The sequence below is a fragment of the Eublepharis macularius genome, chromosome 8 (genome assembly GCF_028583425.1).
Source record: "Eublepharis macularius isolate TG4126 chromosome 8, MPM_Emac_v1.0, whole genome shotgun sequence".
Taxonomy (NCBI): domain Eukaryota; kingdom Metazoa; phylum Chordata; class Lepidosauria; order Squamata; family Eublepharidae; genus Eublepharis; species Eublepharis macularius.
The window spans coordinates 74,490,320-74,511,906 of record NC_072797.1 but is presented as its reverse complement, the minus strand read 5'-3'; positions in this window follow the sequence as shown (position 1 = coordinate 74,511,906).

Here is a 21,587-nt window from a genome sequence, read left to right as displayed (position 1 = left end):
CTCTCCTTTTCTGTCCTCCTTAATTCTAGTTTGGTGGCACAATGAGTCTTCCTGTTCTGGTGGCCGCCACGGGTGGTTGTGGGGTGAAGTACACATGGAGTCCTTCTGGTTTACTTGAGGAAAGCAGTACTTGGTGTGGCTCGGGGGCAGCAGAGAGTACTCCTGCTCCCCCCAATTCACCTGTGGGGGCCGTGGAGGAGGCCAAAGAGGTCTTTCCACTGGGAGGAGAGGATCTCTCTCAAAATTTTGAGAAGGGTGTGTGTGATGGATCCCTGGAGGAATGGTTTGTGTTTTATGAAACATCCCTCCTGTCCCCATCCCAAACTCTTGGTGGTGTCCCCACCTGCAGTCCACCCCTCACTCCGTCGTCCGTGGCCAGCTCCGCAGCGCAGCCTGTAACCTTTCATCCTCCTTCCCCTCGGACAGTTAGTGGTCCACATTTCAATGCCTCCATATGGAGGCACTTTCGGGCCCTTCCTAATGACCCCTGTGTGGTGCGGTGCCATGCCTGTGATGTCCTGGTGCGCAGGGGCAAAAACCCAAAGCACATGTCATCAATGGCCCTGATTTGGCACCTGAAGACGCACCACCCAAGCCTGTGATCTCTGTCTTCGCTCAGCGAAACATCCATTGGGGGGAGAAAGGGGGCGACCAGCTCTTCTGAGTGGGGATCAGTGGGAGGGTCACCGGAATCCACCCCAAGCAAGAATCCTTTCCCTGAGGGTGATGCTGGTGGGAGAGGAGTGCTAAGGCAGGCCGTGCTCATGGAGGTTGTCCCCTCGGGGTCTGGGACAGCGCTGCTTACAACGGAGGTGTGCCTTCGCGTCTTGGCAGAGACGATTGCTACATGGATTGCCCATATCCATCATGGAGCGTGTGGGGTTCCACAGGCTACTAAAGCATCTTGCCTCTTGGTTCTCCATGCTGTCGCCGTGCACCCTTGCCCATCGAGTTCAGCGGGTATCTCGAATAAGGGCTGGCATGTTTAGGTCAGGGTTAACCAGGCCCACTCCCACTGCTAACAGGCTTCTGAGGTCTTGCTAGACCTTCCTAGCACAGCCAGATCATCATGACACCTTCTTTCTGCGAAGCCAGGAAAGTGGGTGATGCTGGCGGCAGCCTCCTTTGGGCACTTGCACAATTGCTCAGGAGCTGTTGCACATGTAGTTGAGCCACACAGTGCCCCTATCCATTGCAACCACTGTGCCCTCTGAGCAGGGGGAAATGGGTTCCTCGACTCATGTCCTTCCCACAAAGTCAAGAAGGTGGCTGATGTCAGCTGCTGCTGCTGCTGCTGTCCCATTTCTATCTCTCCCTCTCTGGAACCACTCTGATCCGTGCAAGCAATGGCTCCTGTCCCGTCCATCCCCTCCTTTCCACGAAGGCAGGAAGGCAGTTGGTGTCTGGCGGTGCAGCCCAAACTGTTATGAGTAGTGCCCATTCTTCAACTGTCTGCAGTTTTCTTTACCTGATTTTTACCTCAGAACACAGAGTTCCACAGCTGACCCATCAGCCTCCTAGCAACACTGGAAAGCCCACTTTGAGGAGAAGCTTGTGGGTTGAAAGGCAGGAGGTTGAGCATGTTGAAGAACTCCACAGGGTAGTGGACTGCATCATCCATTTGCACCACTGAGTTCATAGATCTGTACTCCATTTCTGCCCCTTTGAGGGAGTTAAGTTGTGTTTCATTAATGATGGCAGCCTTGTCGTTCTTTGGCGGTCAGAATGGCATGCTTGCACAGCCCATCCATGGACTTCTCCGTGATAGTAATGATATCAGGGTACATTGTGGTTGTTAGGTCTGCTAGGGGTGTCACTTCTGTGCCCAGGCCTGAAGGATGGTCACCTTTCCCTTGGACTCGGATACTCTCCATCCTCTATATATAAAATCCCTATTCAGGACTCTTGTACTGTCTTTCTTCAACTGTCTGCAGTTTCCTTGACCTGATTTTTAGTTCATAACACAGAATTCCACAGCTGACCAATCAAGGAGACAGGGGTACAAGCAGGCAGGAGCCTGCCAGCCACATAGGAAAGCCAGGCCCCACAGGGAGATGGCAATCCTAGTAGGGGAAGACTGAGAGGTGCATTTTACCTCAGGACACATGCAATGACTTCCCAATAGCAACTGCATACTCTTTAGAATGTTGGGGTGATGTCCAATCAGGCCACTTATGCAAGTGACCTTGAAAGGCTGGCCCAATCAGGGAAGAGTGGCCAAGTTGGCAAGTGGCAAGGGGCGGGGGGGGGAGCAGGCAGTAGCCTGCCAGCCACACAGGAAAGCTGTATCCCTATAGGAAAACACATTTTACCCCTTTTTACCCTCTTAGGGGGCAAATTTCTTATAATCCTCTTTCTTAGTTGTTTTTTACATCATGAAAGGAATGTTCTCCCCAAATTTCACATTTCTAGGTCCAGGGGTTTGGGCTGGGCGTTGATGAGTCAGTCAAGACACTTGTCTTTATAAATATAGATTTCTGCAAACTGGGATTTTTCAGGTGTATAGGAAGATCTGTCTTGTTAGTTTATGCCTCCAATATCCAAATTTAAGTATCCACATATAAGGGTCACTTGGCTAATTGTGTATATGAACCTGCGGAAAGTGCCCATCACATCACCCCTCCCTCAGTCCAACTCCACCTGACACTTCTCCTAGCCATCACCTCTTTCTGCCCCCATGAAGGCGCCTGGGAGACGTTGTGCAAGATACACCAACGCGAAAAGGAGGAAACAACTTAGAGATGCAGCAAACAAATATGCACATCGTACTCCTGCAGTGCACCTACAGCAATGGCCAATTACCAGCAAGTCCACTTTGAGGTGAACAGAGCAGCAGAGTCTCTCTATGAGCAAAGCAATCCTGGAAGACAAGTAGAGAGGCGCTCACTTCCATGTAAGGTCAAGACACTCAGGCATGGCATATGGTCCTTCCCTACCTTCAAGCTGCCTTTCAACCTCAGCCATGCAGAAACACCCATTCTGCATCTCAGAACAAAGCAACATAGCCCACGTGCTGTGGAACTGTAAGCTCATTGTTTGGGATGAGAGCACCATGGGGCACAAAGGGGTGTTTTGAGGCACTGAGCATAACCCTAAAAGACGTCAGGGGCAATGAGAGAGTGATGGGAGGAGTCACTGTGCTGCTGGCTTGAGACTTTTGGCATACTCTGCCAGTAGTCCCAAGGGGAACTCGAGCTGACAAGGTTACTGTGTGTGTCAAGGTGTCATATCTGTGGCCTGTCATCAGGAAACTCTCACTAAGAAAGAACATGAGGGTCCACTTGAGAGGTGAGGTGTCCACTAGGGAATTCTCTGAACTCCTACTAAAAATAGGGGACAGAGAGTATCCCTATGAATCCTTGCAGGTTACTCACCATGCAACTGGACCCAGCTCAGTCAGCACCACACAACTGGGCCATAGATGAGAGGCTGCTGGGAGGAAGGGGAAAGGTGAAGACAGAGGGCATATAAAGGTGGGTGGGAAGGAGAGAAGGAAACAGAAATAGGGGAGAGGCTATGGGAAGCAGGAAAGGGAAAGGGGATATGGTGAGGTAGGGGGAAATGAGATGCTCCCCACTAGTCCTTGTGGGACTAGTCAAACTTGTTTTCTGCATTGCTAGATCTTGTCAATCTACTTTACAATAGAAAGATAATACACTCCCTAAATGTTCTGATGAATCGCCTATGTGATGTGTTATGCTTTTGAAATAATGTCTCCTTATCTCCCTTCCATTTTTGGATCTTTGCTTTCACACCACATGATGTTAAGGTTGCCAAGACCTCCTCAAACTATATGTGTGTCTTTACTTGCAATCTTTGCTTTACTTTCAAATTGCCAAAAAGGGGGGGGGGGAGAAGAAACCACTTTCTCTCCTCCATGCACCAATGGGCCCCTGTAAGGCACTGCCGCAAACTGAACACTACTATCTTCCCACCAAGAATCACTGAGTGAACTGGTTTATTTTTTACATAGTTTGAAGCCACCAGGGATACTGCAGTGCCTTGCTCCATGCCAGGAGGGGGGGTATACCTCACCCTCACTCCCTCTCAACCCACTTGCAGGCCTGCTTAACCTGGCTGACCCCCAGCTGCCTCCTCCTGCTTCCAGCACATTGTTCCTTCCCTTCTTCAGTCCGTCCGTCCGTCCGTCCGTCCGTCCGTCCGTCCGTCCGTCCGTCCGTCCGTCTCTCCCTCCCTCCCTCCCTCCCTCCGCTCCTAAACAACCCACCTTCTCCTGCGGGTGGACTCCCCTTATATCTCTTCACCTATTCCCAGCTCCACCTGCCAGCCACACCCCCCAGGACTCTAGCCTCAGCCTGGCTGTCTTAGGCAGCCACACCTGGGGTTACTCTGCTGCTCTGGGCAGCCACACCTGTGCCTCCTTCACTGGCTGCTGGGCTTCCTTTGTTGATTGCCTCAGGCAGCCCCACCTGAGGTTGCTTTGTTCCCAGCCTCTCCTTTCCAGCCTTCTCTAGCCTGCCTGCTGGTTGAGGTGTGGCCCAGTGTGGTCTTTGCTGTCCTTCAGCTACTGCTGGTGAGTTTGCTGGTGATCTGGCTGTCTGGTCATCTCTGATGCCTGTGCCCTCTCCCTCCTAGCTTGGGCTCCTATTCTCCCACCAGCGGATGGGGCTGGCTGGCTTCCCCCTGCCCTGTTTGACTCTCTGGGGCTTGGGTGTTTCTTTCCTTTCCTCTGTTGCTGGGTGTGGCAGGGTCTTGGTGTCTGTCTGGGCAGCTGAGCGGTGGTCGTCTAGCTGTCTCCCCTCCCCTTCTCCTGTTAAGTCCAGTTCGCGAACCAGTGTGTGGTTCATGGGGTTTAAGTACCCCTTTCCATGATGCTGCAAAACAGTACAGAAAGGGGCATTTCACCCCCACTGGCTTGGATCAGCTGCTAGTTGGGGAGATCCCTGACAAACAGCTGATTTGGGGGTTTAAATACCCCTTTCTATCCTGCTTGGTAGCGACAGAGAAACGGGCATTTCAACCCCCCCCCTGGCTTGGATCAGCTGCTTGTCAGGGAGATCCCCGAGAAGCAGCTGTTCCAGTGGTTTAAATGCCCCATTCTGTGCTGCTTTGCAGCAGCAGGGAAAGGAGCATTCCCCCACTGGCTTGGATCAGCTGCTTGTTGGGGAGATCCCTGACAAGCAGCTGATCCAGGGGTTTAAATGCCCCTTTCTATCCTGCTTGGCAGCGGCAGAGAAAGAGGCATTTCACCCCCACAGGCTTGGAACAGATGCTTGTCAGGGAGATCCCCGAAAGCAGCTGATCAGGGGTGAAATGCCTCTTTCTGTGCTGCTTTGGAGCAGCAGGGAAAGGAACATTCCGCTCACCAGCTTGGATCAGCTGCTTATCAGGGAGATCCCTGACAAGCAGCTAATCCAGGGGTTTATATGTCCCTTTCTGTGCTGCTTGGCAGCAGGATCAGCTGCTTGTCAGGGAGATCTTCGAAAAGCAGCTGATCCAGTGGTTTAAATGCCCCATTCTGTGCTGCTTGGCAGCGGCAGAGAAAGGGGCATTCCCCCCCCCCACCAGTTTGGATCAACTGCTTGTCAGGGAGATCCCCAACAAACAGCTGATTTGGGGGTTTAAATACCCCTTTCTGTGCTGCTTGGCAGCAACAGAGAAACGGGCATTTCAACCCCCCCCTGGCTTGGATCAGCTGCTTGTCAGGGAGATCCCCGAAAGCAGCTGATTGGGGGTGAAATGCTCCTTTTTGTGCTGCTTCAGAGCAGCAGGGAAAGGAGCATTTCCCTCACCAGCTTGGATCAGCTGCTTGTCAGGGAGATCCCTGACGAGCAGTTAATCTGGGGGTTTATATGACCCTTTCTGTGCTGCTTGGCAGCAGGATCAGCTGCTTGTCCGGGAGATCCCCGAGAAGCAGCTGTTCCAGTGGTTTAAATGCCCCTTTCTGTGCTGCTTTGCAGCAGCAGGGAAAGGAGCATTCCCCCACCGGCTTGGATCAGCTGCTTGTTGGGAAGATCCCCAACAAGCAGCTGATCAGGGGGGTTAAATGCCCCTTACAACGCTGCTTCGCAGCAGCACAGAAAGAGATGTTGGGCTTTTCCATGAACCAAACAAACGGGCAGACCAGTTTGTGGAAGTTCATGGACAACATGCTTCCATGAACCACTGGTTCACAAAGCATGAACCAGCCCAGTTCATGACGAACTTTAGTTTGTCTTGCAGTTCATGCTCATCTCTAATGTAGAAGTGTAGGCAGGTACTTAAAAGCTTCAGTAAATTGGTGGGGTTTTGCACAGATTACTTCACTCACAAAAGGCACAAAACACTTGGTATGGTTGAGCTTCTTATAGTTGCTGACTTATGTGAGAAAGGTTGGTTTTATCAGATTTGATCTCATTTAAGTGCAGTTCCTCCTTTGTCACCCCTTTTCAGATCAAATGCTCCAATTTATGCACCTACAGCAGACCTCAGGGTACTCCTTCTCCAGATACTGGGAAGGAGTTATACTTATATCAAAGCTATAACCCTGTTCCTTTGGCCAAAGGGGATACTCCTTTCTACCCACTTCCTGGATCAACTGCAAGTTCCCAGACCTTTTGAGTCTCAGTAAAATTTTAGGTCTGGGTGTCCCACTCTAGTACTTGAACTAAAAGTGCTTCATAAACTTTGTGTTTTCACAGTAAAGGTACACTTTCTCCTTTCTTCCTCAGACAGGGGACTTTCAGTCTCTCTGGTCAGATCCCAGGCTCCAACTTTCCATCCTGTCATACACTGTATTAATTTAATATGCTTTGATAGTTTGTCTTACACTAATGTCTGAAGCAAATGTGTTGGTCAACTGACAATCATGGAGTTGAAGAAGAGTAGCATAAGAAGGCTTAATAGAATATTTAATCTCATTGCAGATCTGATCATTCTTATTATAGATGCCAGCATCATATGTTTGAATAGCTACAGGAGAGGGATAGATAACATTTTAAAAGGACATCTCTAAAACTTTACAAATAGCAAAGCAGAGACAAAATAGGGGCAGGACTTTATGAGGGACAAATACCAGAAAATTCTGTCCCTAATATTAGGGGATACTCTGACCTGGATAGCTCAGGCTAGCCTGATCTCATCAGATCTCAGATGAAAAGCAGGGTCAGCTCGGGTTAGTATTTGTATGGCAGACTACTATGGAAGCCCAGGGTTGTTGTGCAGAGACGGACAATCACCATAAATAAAACAAGTCACCTTAAATCAGGAGTGACTTGACAGCACTTTATACACACATACCATACTAGAGGATACAAAATATTGTTGGTCCTAATTTAATATTTATAAAAGTAGAAATATTTTGAATTGCTTATAAGTCTTACAGATTGAAAAATATTGTAAGAAATCTGTAAACAGAGTTGCCAACATCCAGGTGGGCCTGGAGATCTCCTAGAATTCCAACATCTTCAGACAACAGAGATTAATTCCCCTGAAGAAAATGGCTGCTTTGGAGGACCTGCTGATGTCCCTCTTGTCCCCAGATCCCACACTTCTCATGCTCCACCCCCCAATTCTCCAAGAATTTCTCAACCTGGAATTGGCAACTTTATCTGTGTAGTACAGGCTTTTATGACACAATACTGCCATTCCAGCCAGGGGCTTAAGCCCCTTAGGCTGGTGGCAGCCATTTGCCTTCCTGGCAGGATGAAGCCAGAGAGGATCAGCCCTGCTTCCTGGGCTTAGCTAAGGGGGGCGGAGCTTCTAGGCAGCAGCCTGCCGCTCCGCCCTCCACAGCACAGTCTCGCCTGGTGCTCGGTGAAACAAGAGCTCTTTGCTCTGCCTTCCTTTGAGTGGTGAAGCTGAAGGGAGGAATGTGTGCTGAACAAACATTGATGGCGGCAGTGGAGGCAGTTGGAAAGCAGCTACAGCAGTCAGCTCTTGGAGGCTGTCGGAGGCGGCTGGCGGCTTCAGCTGCAGCGCACAATACAGGCCAGGGCTTCAGGGCCTGTTGGGGCTAGAGTAATTGAGCAGTTTAATTGAGCAGGCTGGTGGGGCACTGGGGTGGCAGGCAGCTAGGCTGTATTGGAGGGACTTTGGCCCAACTTGGGTGTGGTCGCTCCCCTTAATAGTTGTCTTGGAGAGAGTGGGTGGTGAGAGCCCTCTCCCCCCCTCCCACTCACACATAAACCCCTCTTCCTGCCATAAGCCTGTTTGTTTCCATTTAGCCTCCCTCCACCACCGGCAAGAAGTAAAATAAAGTAACTTAAAAAACAGAGCCGGTGTTCTTCACTTTGGCTTACTGGTAAAGCGGCACCTAAGCCTATATTCTTGTAGGCCATAAAGGAGGGCCTGTCTCTGCCTGATAGCCATTCTGTTAGAAGGCAGATTTGCTCAGGGCTGTGCTCAGCGCCATCTTTTGGTGGAGAATTACTGGTGGCCTGTCTCTGCCTGATAGCCATTCTGTTGGCAGGCAGATTTGCTCAGGGCTGTGCTCAACGCCATCTTTTGGTGGAGAATTACTTGTGGCCTGTTTCTGCCTGACAGCCATTCTGTTGGCAGGCAGATCTGCTCAGGGCTGTGCTCAGCGCCATCTTGTGGTGAAGAATTACTGGTGGCCTGTCTCTGCCTGACAGCCATTCTGTTGGCAGGCAGATTTGCTCAGGGCTGTGCTCAGCGCCATCTTGTGGTAGAGAATTACTGGTGGCCTGTTTCTGCCTGACAGCCATTCTGTTGGCAGGCAGATTTGCTCAGGGCTGTGCTCGGCGCCATCTTTTGGTGGAGAATTACTAGTGGCCTGTCTCTGCCTGACAGCCATTCTGTTGGCAGGCAGATTTGCTCAGGGCTGTGCTCGGTGCCATCTTGTGGTAGAGAATTACTAGTGGCCTGTCTCTGCCTGATAGCCATTCTGTTAGAAGGCAGATTTGCTCAGGGCTGTGCTTAGCGCCATCTTTTGGTGGAGAATTACTGGTGGCCTGTTTCTGCCTGACAGCCATTCTGTTGGCAGGCAGATTTGCTCAGGGCTGTGCTCGGCGCCATCTTGTGGTGGAGAATTACTGGTGGCCTGTTTCTGCCTGACAGCCGTTCTGTTGGCAGGCAGATTTGCTAAGGACTGTGCTCGGCACCCTCTTGTGTGGCAGCTTGGTACTGCTCCTGGCAATTGCTACTTTTGCTGGGGCTTAGTGGTACCTGTCAGGGCTAGCGTCAACAGTTGGTTAAGGGGTAAAGCTGCGAGCCAGTCCAGCACATTATTAACGGCTGTTGTGTCATCATTTGGGAATGTTTATGCTGCCCAGAAAGGGGTGGCCCATCAATGGGGAAGTGGCCTGTAAACGGCCAGTGCTGCGGAAGTCTACTCGGGCTCTGTCTCCCTCAGACGAGTATGATGGCCCAGGCAGGCAGGAACTTATGGAGCGCGTTGTTGCTCTTGAGAGGGTTAGGAGTGGTACAGCATCAGTTGTTGTGCCTGTTTGGCCGCGCAAGGGTGCTAAAAGAATTACAATTGCTGCTTTTAATAAGGATTTTGCCTCTTGTCTTTCTGCCCCGGAGGGAGTATCAGGAGTGGTGGCAAGTGATGGAGGCAGCAACCAGGACCATCCAACATCAACTGAGAGTGTGGCTGACATTGACCAGGAATGGTCAGCTGACAGTGGGCAAGTTGCCATAGCATTGGAACGACCCATGCCTGACGCGCTAGAGGGAACCTCGCAAGGTGTGGCGACTGTTCCATCGACTTCAGGCAAACGTTCCATCAACGAGGGGGCAGTAGGGTCGGCAGCAGCTGAAATTGCGGCGAGCTGGCCAGCGGAGGCGGGGCAGCTGGCTTTGGTGGTACAGCCTCCGGGAGCAGAGGGTAAGTGCTCTTGGCCCCCTCAGGCTGGTTCATGGCCTTGGGCGCAGGGGGCCCAGATACCACCTCACGCTCATTCAGTATATGGACATCATATACAGAGTGCATACTGACTTCGGCGGTGCAGTGTGGCTGCAATACGATGAAGAGTTTAGGATGCGGGCAGCTCTTAACCCTTCGCTACCATGGGACCAGTTACACCACCATCTGTGGAGACAGCTTATGACCCCAACCAAATTTGGTTCGGGGGAGAGGTCCGATAGTGACCATATCGTTCAGCGATCAGGTGCCGGGCCGCCGGGTCCAGTTGCACATAGTTCTGGCCCCCACGCGCTCGCGGCGCAGTCAGTTCAGCCCCGGCTGCTCTGTTTTGAGTTTACCTCGTGGGGGGTCTTGCAACAGGAAGAACTGCCGTTATGGACATGAATGCCCCATCCGCCAAGGGCCGCATGCCATTAGTGCATGTAAGAAGCAGAAGCCCTTTGGGGAAAAGGGTGGCGGCCCCGGGGGGCAACAGGGTTATGGAAAAGGGACCCAGCCCAATAAAGGTGAGGGAACTTAAGGCCATGTTGGCAAATTACCCCAGACGGGCTGATGCCCAGTTTTTGTTAGAGGGTTTTTCTATAGGTTTCCGGATTCCTTTTCAAGGGCCACGGTCCTCCTTCGTGTCTGCCAACTTGTGTTCTGTGGTGGGCATGGAGGACGTCGTTAGGGCCAAAATAGCTAAGGAATGCACCGAGGGGCGGGTTCTGGCCCCCTTTTCCTCCCCTCCGGTGCCCAAATTGAGGGTTTCCCCCCTGGGGGTGGTCCCTAAGAAGGCTCCCGGTGAATTACAGCTAATTCACCATTTGTCTTACCCCAGGGGTGGGTCTGTCAATGACGTGATACCGGAGCACTTGTGCACTGTGCGTTACACATCTTTTGAACAAGCCGTTAAGGTGGTCAGGCGTTGTGGCCGAGGAGCTGAGATGGCAAAATGCGACATTAAGTCGGCATTCCGTCTTCTCCCCGTGCATCCAGAGAACTTTGAGCTCCTCGGGTTTTCTTTTGAGGGTCGATACTATATGGACAGGGCCCTTCCCATGGGGTGTTCTATCTCCGGCGCAGTATTTGAGGGCTTTAGCACTTTTCTAGAGTGGGTATTGCGTCATAGGCAGCGTTGCCGTGACTCTGCCCTCTATTTGGATGACTTTATCCTAGTTGGACCCCCAGGAACTGGGCAGTGCGCGCGCCTGTTGGCTGACTTTGTCAGCCTGACTGAGGAGCTAGGCGTTCCACTTCCGCATGAGAAAACGGAGGACCCATCAACTGTCCTGACCTTCTTGGGCATTGAGTTAGATACGGTTAAGCAGACGTCTAGGCTTCCACTTGAGAAGCTCTTAGACCTGAAGGCACGCTTGTGCACCATGCTGGGGAAGAGAAAAGTTTCATTACTAGAGTTCCAGCAAGTAGTGGGCCACCTTAACTTTGCCTGTAAGGCGGTGGCCCCCGGGAGAGCCTTTTTGCGGTGCCTTTGTGACGCCATGGGGACCCTTCGGCTCCCACATCACAAGATACGCCTGTCTGAAGGCATACGGGAGGATCTAGGGGTCTGGCTCCAATTTTTGCAGGTTTTTAATGGAGTGTCCTTCTGGAGACAGGTGCTCCTTTTAGAGGGGGAGCTGCAAGTATCTTCGGATGCTTCAGGGTCCATAGGTCTGGGGATTTATTTCAGGCGGCACTGGTGTGCCGCCAGATGGCCCGAGGATTGGGTTCAAGAAGGGCGGTGTAGGGATTTAACCTATCTCGAGTTCTTCCCAATCTTGGTGGCGGTTTACCTGTGGGGGGAGGAGCTTGCCAACCACTCCGTGCACTTTTGGTGCGATAATATGACAGTGGTTCAAGTGGTGAACTCCCTTTCATCTAAATCGCCCCGGGTCATGACATTGGTCCGTGCTTTTACTTTGAGGTGCTTGCACCTTAATATATTGTTTTCAGCCAGGCACATACCTGGTGTCAACAATGAGGTGGCAGATGCCCTGTCTCGTCTGCAGATGGACCGGTTTCGACAGCTTGCCCCCGAGGCCGATTTGGCGCCAGCCCTGGTGCCGCAGGAGCTGTGGACGATTGGCAAGTGAAAGCCTCCAGGGCCATCCAGTTAGCCATTGCCCCTAGCACCGGTAGGGCGTACGACAGGGCGGTAAGGAACTTTGATGCTTTTAGGCAGGCTGCAGGCCTCCGCCGGATCTGGCCCCTCCCAGTCGAGCATCTGGCGCACTTTTGCGTAGCTCAAAGAGGTAAGGGGCACAGGGTGAAATATATTCGGAGCCAGATTGCGGCCTTAGCTTTTGCAGCGAAGGCCCGAGGATTTACAGATACCATGGGTGATTTCCGCATCCGGAAAATGCTGGAGGGGTGGGCAAGGGAGTCTGCTACCCCCTGGGATGATAGGCAACCCATCTATCCTGGCATCCTTCAAGGATTGCAGGCTGTATGGTCGCAGGTCTGCAGCTCTCCTTTTGAGGAGCGGCTGTTTCACGCTGCGTCCTTAATTGTGTTCTTTGGCGCTCTTCGAGTAAGTGAGCTGGTCCAGCAGTCCCTTAAGGACAACTCTGGCTGGGCCCTCGCTGCAGAGGACGTTAAATTTGTGGGCGAGCAGCTGGTCCTCAGAATTAGAAGGTCCAAAACTGACCAGCATCAAAAAGGGGTGGACCTGGCCCTTGGCCGGTGTGCCATTGCTGAGTTGTGCCCCATTGCAGCCTTGAGGGGCTATTTGGAGGTGTGGAGCGACCATTCAGGGGTTCTTTTTCGCCACAGCGATGGCGCCCCGTTGACCAAGTACCAATTTTGGATGGTCACAGGCAAGGCTCTTCATGTGTTAGGGCTGGATGGGGTCAAATTTGGGACCCACTCCTTTCGCATTGGGGCGGCATCTACTGTCGCTGCCATGGGTTTCTCAGGGCCTGACATCCAGAAGGTAGGACGTTGGTGTTCAGGAGCTTATGCGTCATACATCAGGCCGCTTGGACGCGGTAAATCATGTTGATTTGCTTTTTTGCAGGTGCTGTGGTTCGTCAGGAGAGGATACGGATCCTCATCTGTGGCCACAGTATGATCTTCTGGGCGGCGCACCAAGCGAGAAGGTCCTGGATCGGATCCCAGCTTGGACTCAGCTGGTGGGCTACCATAGAGTGGCAAGGCAGAAGAGGCCTATGCTGGGCAGGGCTGCTGCCATTCTTGTTTGAGGGGAGGTCTGCCCCTCCACCTCATATTCTAGTAGTTCACTTAGGGGGCAATGATCTGGGGCTAATGAAAGGGGTAGCCCTCTCTTGGCAGGTGCGGGACGACTTCCTGGAGATCAGGAAGAGATGGCCTGGCGTTCTGATTTTTGGTCAGCCATGCTTCCACGCCCTGTGTGGCGGGAGGCGCTGGACCGCAGAGCGATCGATAGGGCTAGGCGGATGGCCAATAGAGCCCTATTCAAAATAATGACGGGGGGGTTGGGGATTTATTTGCCCCATCCGCAGATTCGGGCCGAGTCTGTTGCCCTCTACAGAGGGGATGGGGTGCACCTCTCTTAGAGGGGCAACAGCATTTTTCTGGATGACCTATGGCAGGAGCTTAGGTTGGCTTTAAGCCATTTGTGGGGCGCTGAGGCCTAAGCAGAGGCTTGGCCTCTGCGGTGGCAGGATTTAGCTAGGGATATATTTGTTTTTTTTTTTTTTGAAAAATTTTTTATTGGGTTAGAACATTTTTATTTTTACATTACAATCAATTTTCCCCTAATTTTTCGTTTCTAACCCCCTCCCTTTCCCCCCCTTTTGTTGACTTCCAACAGCTTTCCCACCCTCTGTCCCTTTTCCCTTACTTCTATTAAATTCCTCTGTCTAAGACAGATATACATTCTCCATTATATTAAGCAGTGCATCATTAACTCCTTTAATTATTATACACCCAAACTATACGTCTTTAGATAAACAATTTATCCCATTTTCCAGTTTTGAATAATTCTATATAAACCTATATATCATAAACCATAAAAATTTCCCACATTTAAATCAAACAATTTGATTTGTTCTCTATATATTACTCATTTCAACTTTTTATGGTAATTCTATATAACTCCTCAGATACTCAATCAATTTAACTCTTCTATACATTCAGTTTGGTGCATATAAATCTTGTCAAAGAAAGAAAATATTGTTAGTTAGTCAATCCTCATGTTTAAACCTTATCATTAATTATTCTCTATCAGTTGACCTATACATATCTATATATATCTCAATCAATTAATCTAACTGCTTATAAATTCACATTTCTCTTCCTCCCCCGGTAAAGTCACCCCTCTCTTTTATACTTTTATTATATTTCAGTAGTTCTCAAACTGCCACAGTTTTCCTCCCACCTCCCATTTCTTCTCCAGGTATTGTTTCAGCTTCTCCCAGTCTGTGTTGAACTGCCCTGAGTCCAGATCTCTCAGTTTTCTTGTCATCTTGTCCATTTCAGCCATATACAGCAATTTGTAGATCCAATCTTCAATAGTTGGTACTTCTTGTACTTTCCATTTCTGCGCATACAAAAGTCTAGCTGCTGCAGTCATATAAAAAATCAACGTCCTATGATGGGCTGGAATTCCCTCCATTCCCAAGTTTAGCAGCAGGAGTTCTGGGTTCTTATTTATTTGAAACTGTAAAATTTCACTCATTTCTCTTATTATTTCCCCCCAGAACTGCCTAGCTACCTCACACGACCACCACATATGATAGAGGGAGCCCTCATGTTTCTTACATTTCCAGCATTTATTAGAAGTATTCAAATTCCCTAGCGCAATCTTCTTTGGTGTCATGTACCAACGATAGATCATTTTGAAAATGTTCTCTTTAATATTAATACATGTCGTTGTCTTCATTGTAGTTTTCCACAAGTATTCCCATGCCTCCATTGTTATTTCTTTATTGAAATTTATAGCCCATTTCACCATCTGTGTTTTAACTATCTCATCCTCAGTATACCATTTCAGCAATACTTGGTATACCTTGGATATTCTTTTCTTGTCTTCTTTAAGAAGGGTCTGCTCTAGTTCCGAGTTCTCTGTTCGTATGCCCCCTTTTGCAAAGTCTGAGTTGTATAAGTCTCTAATCTGTCTATACTGAAACCAATCATAGTTAGGTGATAGTTCCTCTTGCGTCTTTATTCTAAGTTTAGATACTTCAATCTTAGTTATTTCTTTATACGTTAAACATTGTTGTTCATTATCCACAGCTCTCGGATCTATCACCTCATATGGAACCACCCACAAGGGGGTTCCTTCTTGTAAGTAAGTTCTATACTTCTTCCAGATTGTAAATAGACTTCTCCTTACAAAATGATGCAGGAACATCGAGTTGACCTTTACTTTGTCATGCCATAGGTATGCGTGCCATCCAAAAATTTTTTTATATCCCTCTAGGGCTAATAGTTTCTTATTCTTTAATGTCATCCACTCTTTTAGCCAAACTAGGCAGATTGCATCATGGTAAAGTCTCAGATTGGGCAGTTGCATTCCGCCTCTCTCCTTTGCATCTTGTAAAACTTTTACTTTCACTCGAGGCTTCTTGCCTGCCCAAACAAAATCTGATATTTTCCTCTGCCATTTTTCAAATTGTTTAGAGTCTCTGATGATTGGTATTGTCTGTAACAAAAACATTACTCTTGGTAACACATTCATCTTAACTGCTGCAATCCTGCCCAACCATGACAGGTTCAATCTATTCCATTTGATCAAGTCTCTCTCTATCTGAGTCCATAATTTTTCATAATTATTCTTGAACAAATCTATATTTTTTGCAGTCAGCTCAACTCCCAAGTATTTCACCTTACTAGTTACTTCACAATCCGTTGTTTCCATTAACAATTGTTGTTTCTGCTTAGTCATGTTTTTGCATAATATCTTTGACTTCTTTTTGTTAATGAAGAAACCTGCCAAATCTCCAAACTCCTTGATCTTGCCTATCACTTTTGGCATGTTCTCCAGTGGGTCTTCTACAATTAACATTATGTCGTCTGCAAATGCTCTGACCTTATATGAGTAGTCCTTTATTTTTATTCCTCGTATTTCCTCATCTTGTCGAATTTGTATCATCAGAATCTCCAATACTAAAATGAACAACAATGGAGATAACGGGCAACCTTGTCTTGTTCCTTTACTAATCGTCAATTTTTTGGTCAATTCATCATTCACTACAATTGCTGCAGTCTGGTCTCTATAGATTCCCTTGATTGCTCTGACGAATCTTTCTCCCAGTTGTAGCTTTTCCATAGTGGCAAACATAAAATCCCAGTTTAAATTGTCAAACGCTTTTTCAGCGTCTACAAAGAAGAAACCAACCTCTTTGTCACAACGCTTGTCGTAGTATTCAATAGCATTGATCACTGTCCTTAAGTTGTCTCTTATTTGTCTGTCTGGCAAAAAGCCTGCTTGTTCCTCCTCTATGACTTCCGAGAGCCACCCCTTCAATCTCTCCGCCAATATCTTCGCAAAAATTTTATAGTCATTATTGAGTAGTGATATAGGCCTATAATTTTTCACGCTAGTCAGATCTTGGCCCTCTTTTGGGATCAATGATATATTCGCTTCGCTCCAAGTGTCTGGAATTCTTTGATCCCTAAAAACTCCGTTCATCACCTCTTTTAGGAATGGTGCCAGTTCATTGGCCATTGTCTTATAAAATTTAGCCGTAAGTCCATCTGGCCCTGGCGCCTTTCCTAGATTTGCGGATTGTATTGCCATATTTATTTCCTCATCAGTTACTTCACTGTTCAACTTATTTCTCCAAGCTTCCGAGATCTCTGGAAGTTTGGTTTTCTCCAAATATGATGCTATTGATTCTTTGTTTACTTCTTTTTTATTATACAGCTTAGCGTAAAATTTATAAAAGGCTCTGCTAATGGTAGTCTGCTCCAAATACGTTTTGTTTTCTTCACAAATTTTATTTATTATTTTCTTTTCCCTTTTCTTCTTTAATTGCCATGCCAAATATTTCCCAGGTTTATTAGCACCCTCAAAAGCTTTTTGATTCAGTCTTTTAAGGTTCCACTCCAATTCTTTGTTACTCATTGCTGTTAACTGTTCTTGAAGAATTTTGATTTCCTGATGTATTTTCTTTTTCCCTGGTCTCTTTTTTAACTGTACTTCTTTGGCCTTTATTTTCTCCTCAATCTCTTGTCTTTTCTCCTCTTTCTTTTTCCTTGCTCTACCATTTAAGTCCATTAGTATGCCCCTTACAACCGCCTTGTACGCGTCCCAAACTTTACTGGTTGGTACTTCTTTATTCACGTTGTATTGTATAAAAAACTTAGTCTCTCTTCTCAGTGTTTCCATATTCTCACTTTCCTGTAACAGGTCCTCATTTATTCTCCAGGCTTTCCTTTTTCTCCTTTTTCCAAATTTCCACATAATTGGGTTGTGATCTGAGCCTACCATCGGCATTATTTCTACCTCCTTAGTCCATAGCGCTAAGTCCTTTGAGGCCCAGATCATATCAATTCTTGATAATGTAAGATGCCTTGCAGAATAAAAAGTAAACTGTTTGGTTTTAGGATATTCTCTCCTCCATACGTCTTCTAGAGTCTCTTGTTGAATCAACTCAAAAAAAAGCTTTGGCAATAGTCCTCTTTTCTTTTGTGCTTTTGTAGTCTTTTTGTCTAATTCCAAATCTGTCACTCCATTGAAATCTCCAGCAAGAATTATCTGGTCATATACAAGATCGTCTAGGTGCTTCCTTAAGTCCTCAAAGAAGCTTTCCTTTGCACCGTTAGGTGCATAAAGTCCGACTACCAACACTCTCTTTAAGTTCCAATTACATTCCACTGCTACAAATCTAGCTTCCACATCTCTCATAACAAATTTTGGCTGCAGCTCCTCTTTTATATACAACACCACTCCTCTTTTTTTCTTGTTGGAAGCCGCTACAAATTCTTTGCCCAATTTTCCAGATTTTAAATATTTTACATCCTGTTTCCTAATGTGGGTCTCCTGCAAACAAACAATATCACATTTTTGTTTTAGTAGCCAATGAAAAATATTTTTTCTCTTATTCGGTGAGTTTAGTCCATTTATATTCCAAGATAATACTTTACACTCCATATTCATGGTTTTGTTGGTAAGTCTTTTTCATTGTCCTTGATAAATCTCTCCATCTCCCGCTCAGATCTGATACGTTTTTTTGCCCCTCCAAACTCAAAGGACACTCCTTCCGGTAACTCCCATCTGTATCTGATATTCATGTCCTTCAAAGTCTGAATTAGCACTCTATATTTTTTCCTGTCCAATAACACTGATCTGGGCAGTTCCTTCATTATAATAATCGTCTTGCCATCAATCTCCAATGGATCTTGAAATTGTTTGGTCACAATCCTCTCTTTCATATTTCTAGTTGTAAACTGCACAATCACATCCCTTGGTAGTTTCCTCTGGGTTGCAATTCTCGAGTTCACACGATACGCCACATCTAGGATAGCCACAATTTCCTCCTCCTCCTTCCCCAGGTAATCAGCCAACACCTCAGTCATCTGTTCTTGCGCTGACTTCCCTTCCACTTCTGGCAGACCACGAAAACGAAGCTGCTTCTCCATGTGTTTAGTTTCTGCAACTGACATCCTCCCCTTCACCAGCCTCATCTCTGTTTGTTGCGTGTCTATTAAATTCTCCATCGCGTCTTCTACTGTTTTAACTCTCTGCTGCGTTCCTTGTAATTCACTGCTAATCGTTTCCACACCTTTTTTCACTTCTGACAGCTCCGACTTTACTGTCTGTGTAACTTCCTTGACCTCTTTAATAAGCTCCAATTTCGTGTCCTTAAGTTCTTTCATCATGTCTATAAGTTTTTTATCCAAGTTTTCTATTGCCGATTGCCACTCTTTTTTCGACATCGTGGGGCTTGCTTTAGCTCGCTCCCACGAATCTGCTCTCTTCCTCAGCTCCGTGGCGTATAATTAAACGTTTTCCTTTTTTTTAAATGTCCCAATCTTTGCCAAAATTAATTTTTTATATCCAAAATGTCGGGCGTCTTTTCTCTATGGTTTCTCTATGTTATTATAATCCAAGATGGCCTACTTCCTCTTCCGCTGAAGCCACGACCCTTCCACTTTCAAAGATGGCGATTCCCCACTTCCTGTCCTTTGGCAAGGGCCGCTTCCCTCCAGCCACTCTATTGTTGTTACGCACTTCCTGTCTCCCGTCTTCCCACAGCAGGTCTCGCGATGGTGTCTTTTTCCCACAGCTCCAAAACCACAGGTATTCAAAACAATAGTCCGATTTTTGTAATAACTTCTTTAAACTTAGTCTCTTTTAAAATACAACTCCTGCCGAGTCTTCACCTCCTTTTCGCTAGTCTGTTGCAGTTTAAAAGTCTACTTTCTTTCCTCTCTGTTTTTGTCAATCTGTCCCGTTTCAAGAGATAGCGATCTTTACCTTCTCTCCAGCTTTCTCGGGTTGTAATCGCTGTTTCGATCTTAAATTCTCTGCCTGACAGCCATTCTGTTGGCAGGCAGATTTGCTCAGGGCTGTGCTCAGCGCCATCTTGTGGTAGAGAATTACTGGTGGCCTGTTTCTGCCTGACAGCCATTCTGTTGGCAGGCAGATTTGCTCAGGGCTGTGCTCGGCGCCATCTTTTGGTGGAGAATTACTAGTGGCCTGTCTCTGCCTGACAGCCATTCTGTTGGCAGGCAGATTTGCTCAGGGCTGTGCTCGGTGCCATCTTGTGGTAGAGAATTACTAGTGGCCTGTCTCTGCCTGATAGCCATTCTGTTAGAAGGCAGATTTGCTCAGGGCTGTGCTTAGCGCCATCTTTTGGTGGAGAATTACTGGTGGCCTGTTTCTGCCTGACAGCCATTCTGTTGGCAGGCAGATTTGCTCAGGGCTGTGCTCGGCGCCATCTTGTGGTGGAGAATTACTGGTGGCCTGTTTCTGCCTGACAGCCGTTCTGTTGGCAGGCAGATTTGCTAAGGACTGTGCTCGGCACCCTCTTGTGTGGCAGCTTGGTACTGCTCCTGGCAATTGCTACTTTTGCTGGGGCTTAGTGGTACCTGTCAGGGCTAGCGTCAACAGTTGGTTAAGGGGTAAAGCTGCGAGCCAGTCCAGCACATTATTAACGGCTGTTGTGTCATCATTTGGGAATGTTTATGCTGCCCAGAAAGGGGTGGCCCATCAATGGGGAAGTGGCCTGTAAACGGCCAGTGCTGCGGAAGTCTACTCGGGCTCTGTCTCCCTCAGACGAGTATGATGGCCCAGGCAGGCAGGAACTTATGGAGCGCGTTGTTGCTCTTGAGAGGGTTAGGAGTGGTACAGCATCAGTTGTTGTGCCTGTTTGGCCGCGCAAGGGTGCTAAAAGAATTACAATTGCTGCTTTTAATAAGGATTTTGCCTCTTGTCTTTCTGCCCCGGAGGGAGTATCAGGAGTGGTGGCAAGTGATGGAGGCAGCAACCAGGACCATCCAACATCAACTGAGAGTGTGGCTGACATTGACCAGGAATGGTCAGCTGACAGTGGGCAAGTTGCCATAGCATTGGAACGACCCATGCCTGACGCGCTAGAGGGAACCTCGCAAGGTGTGGCGACTGTTCCATCGACTTCAGGCAAACGTTCCATCAACGAGGGGGCAGTAGGGTCGGCAGCAGCTGAAATTGCGGCGAGCTGGCCAGCGGAGGCGGGGCAGCTGGCTTTGGTGGTACAGCCTCCGGGAGCAGAGGGTAAGTGCTCTTGGCCCCCTCAGGCTGGTTCATGGCCTTGGGCGCAGGGGGCCCAGATACCACCTCACGCTCATTCAGTATATGGACATCATATACAGAGTGCATACTGACTTCGGCGGTGCAGTGTGGCTGCAATACGATGAAGAGTTTAGGATGCGGGCAGCTCTTAACCCTTCGCTACCATGGGACCAGTTACACCACCATCTGTGGAGACAGCTTATGACCCCAACCAAATTTGGTTCGGGGGAGAGGTCCGATAGTGACCATATCGTTCAGCGATCAGGTGCCGGGCCGCCGGGTCCAGTTGCACATAGTTCTGGCCCCCACGCGCTCGCGGCGCAGTCAGTTCAGCCCCGGCTGCTCTGTTTTGAGTTTACCTCGTGGGGGGTCTTGCAACAGGAAGAACTGCCGTTATGGACATGAATGCCCCATCCGCCAAGGGCCGCATGCCATTAGTGCATGTAAGAAGCAGAAGCCCTTTGGGGAAAAGGGTGGCGGCCCCGGGGGGCAACAGGGTTATGGAAAAGGGACCCAGCCCAATAAAGGTGAGGGAACTTAAGGCCATGTTGGCAAATTACCCCAGACGGGCTGATGCCCAGTTTTTGTTAGAGGGTTTTTCTATAGGTTTCCGGATTCCTTTTCAAGGGCCACGGTCCTCCTTCGTGTCTGCCAACTTGTGTTCTGTGGTGGGCATGGAGGACGTCGTTAGGGCCAAAATAGCTAAGGAATGCACCGAGGGGCGGGTTCTGGCCCCCTTTTCCTCCCCTCCGGTGCCCAAATTGAGGGTTTCCCCCCTGGGGGTGGTCCCTAAGAAGGCTCCCGGTGAATTACAGCTAATTCACCATTTGTCTTACCCCAGGGGTGGGTCTGTCAATGACGTGATACCGGAGCACTTGTGCACTGTGCGTTACACATCTTTTGAACAAGCCGTTAAGGTGGTCAGGCGTTGTGGCCGAGGAGCTGAGATGGCAAAATGCGACATTAAGTCGGCATTCCGTCTTCTCCCCGTGCATCCAGAGAACTTTGAGCTCCTCGGGTTTTCTTTTGAGGGTCGATACTATATGGACAGGGCCCTTCCCATGGGGTGTTCTA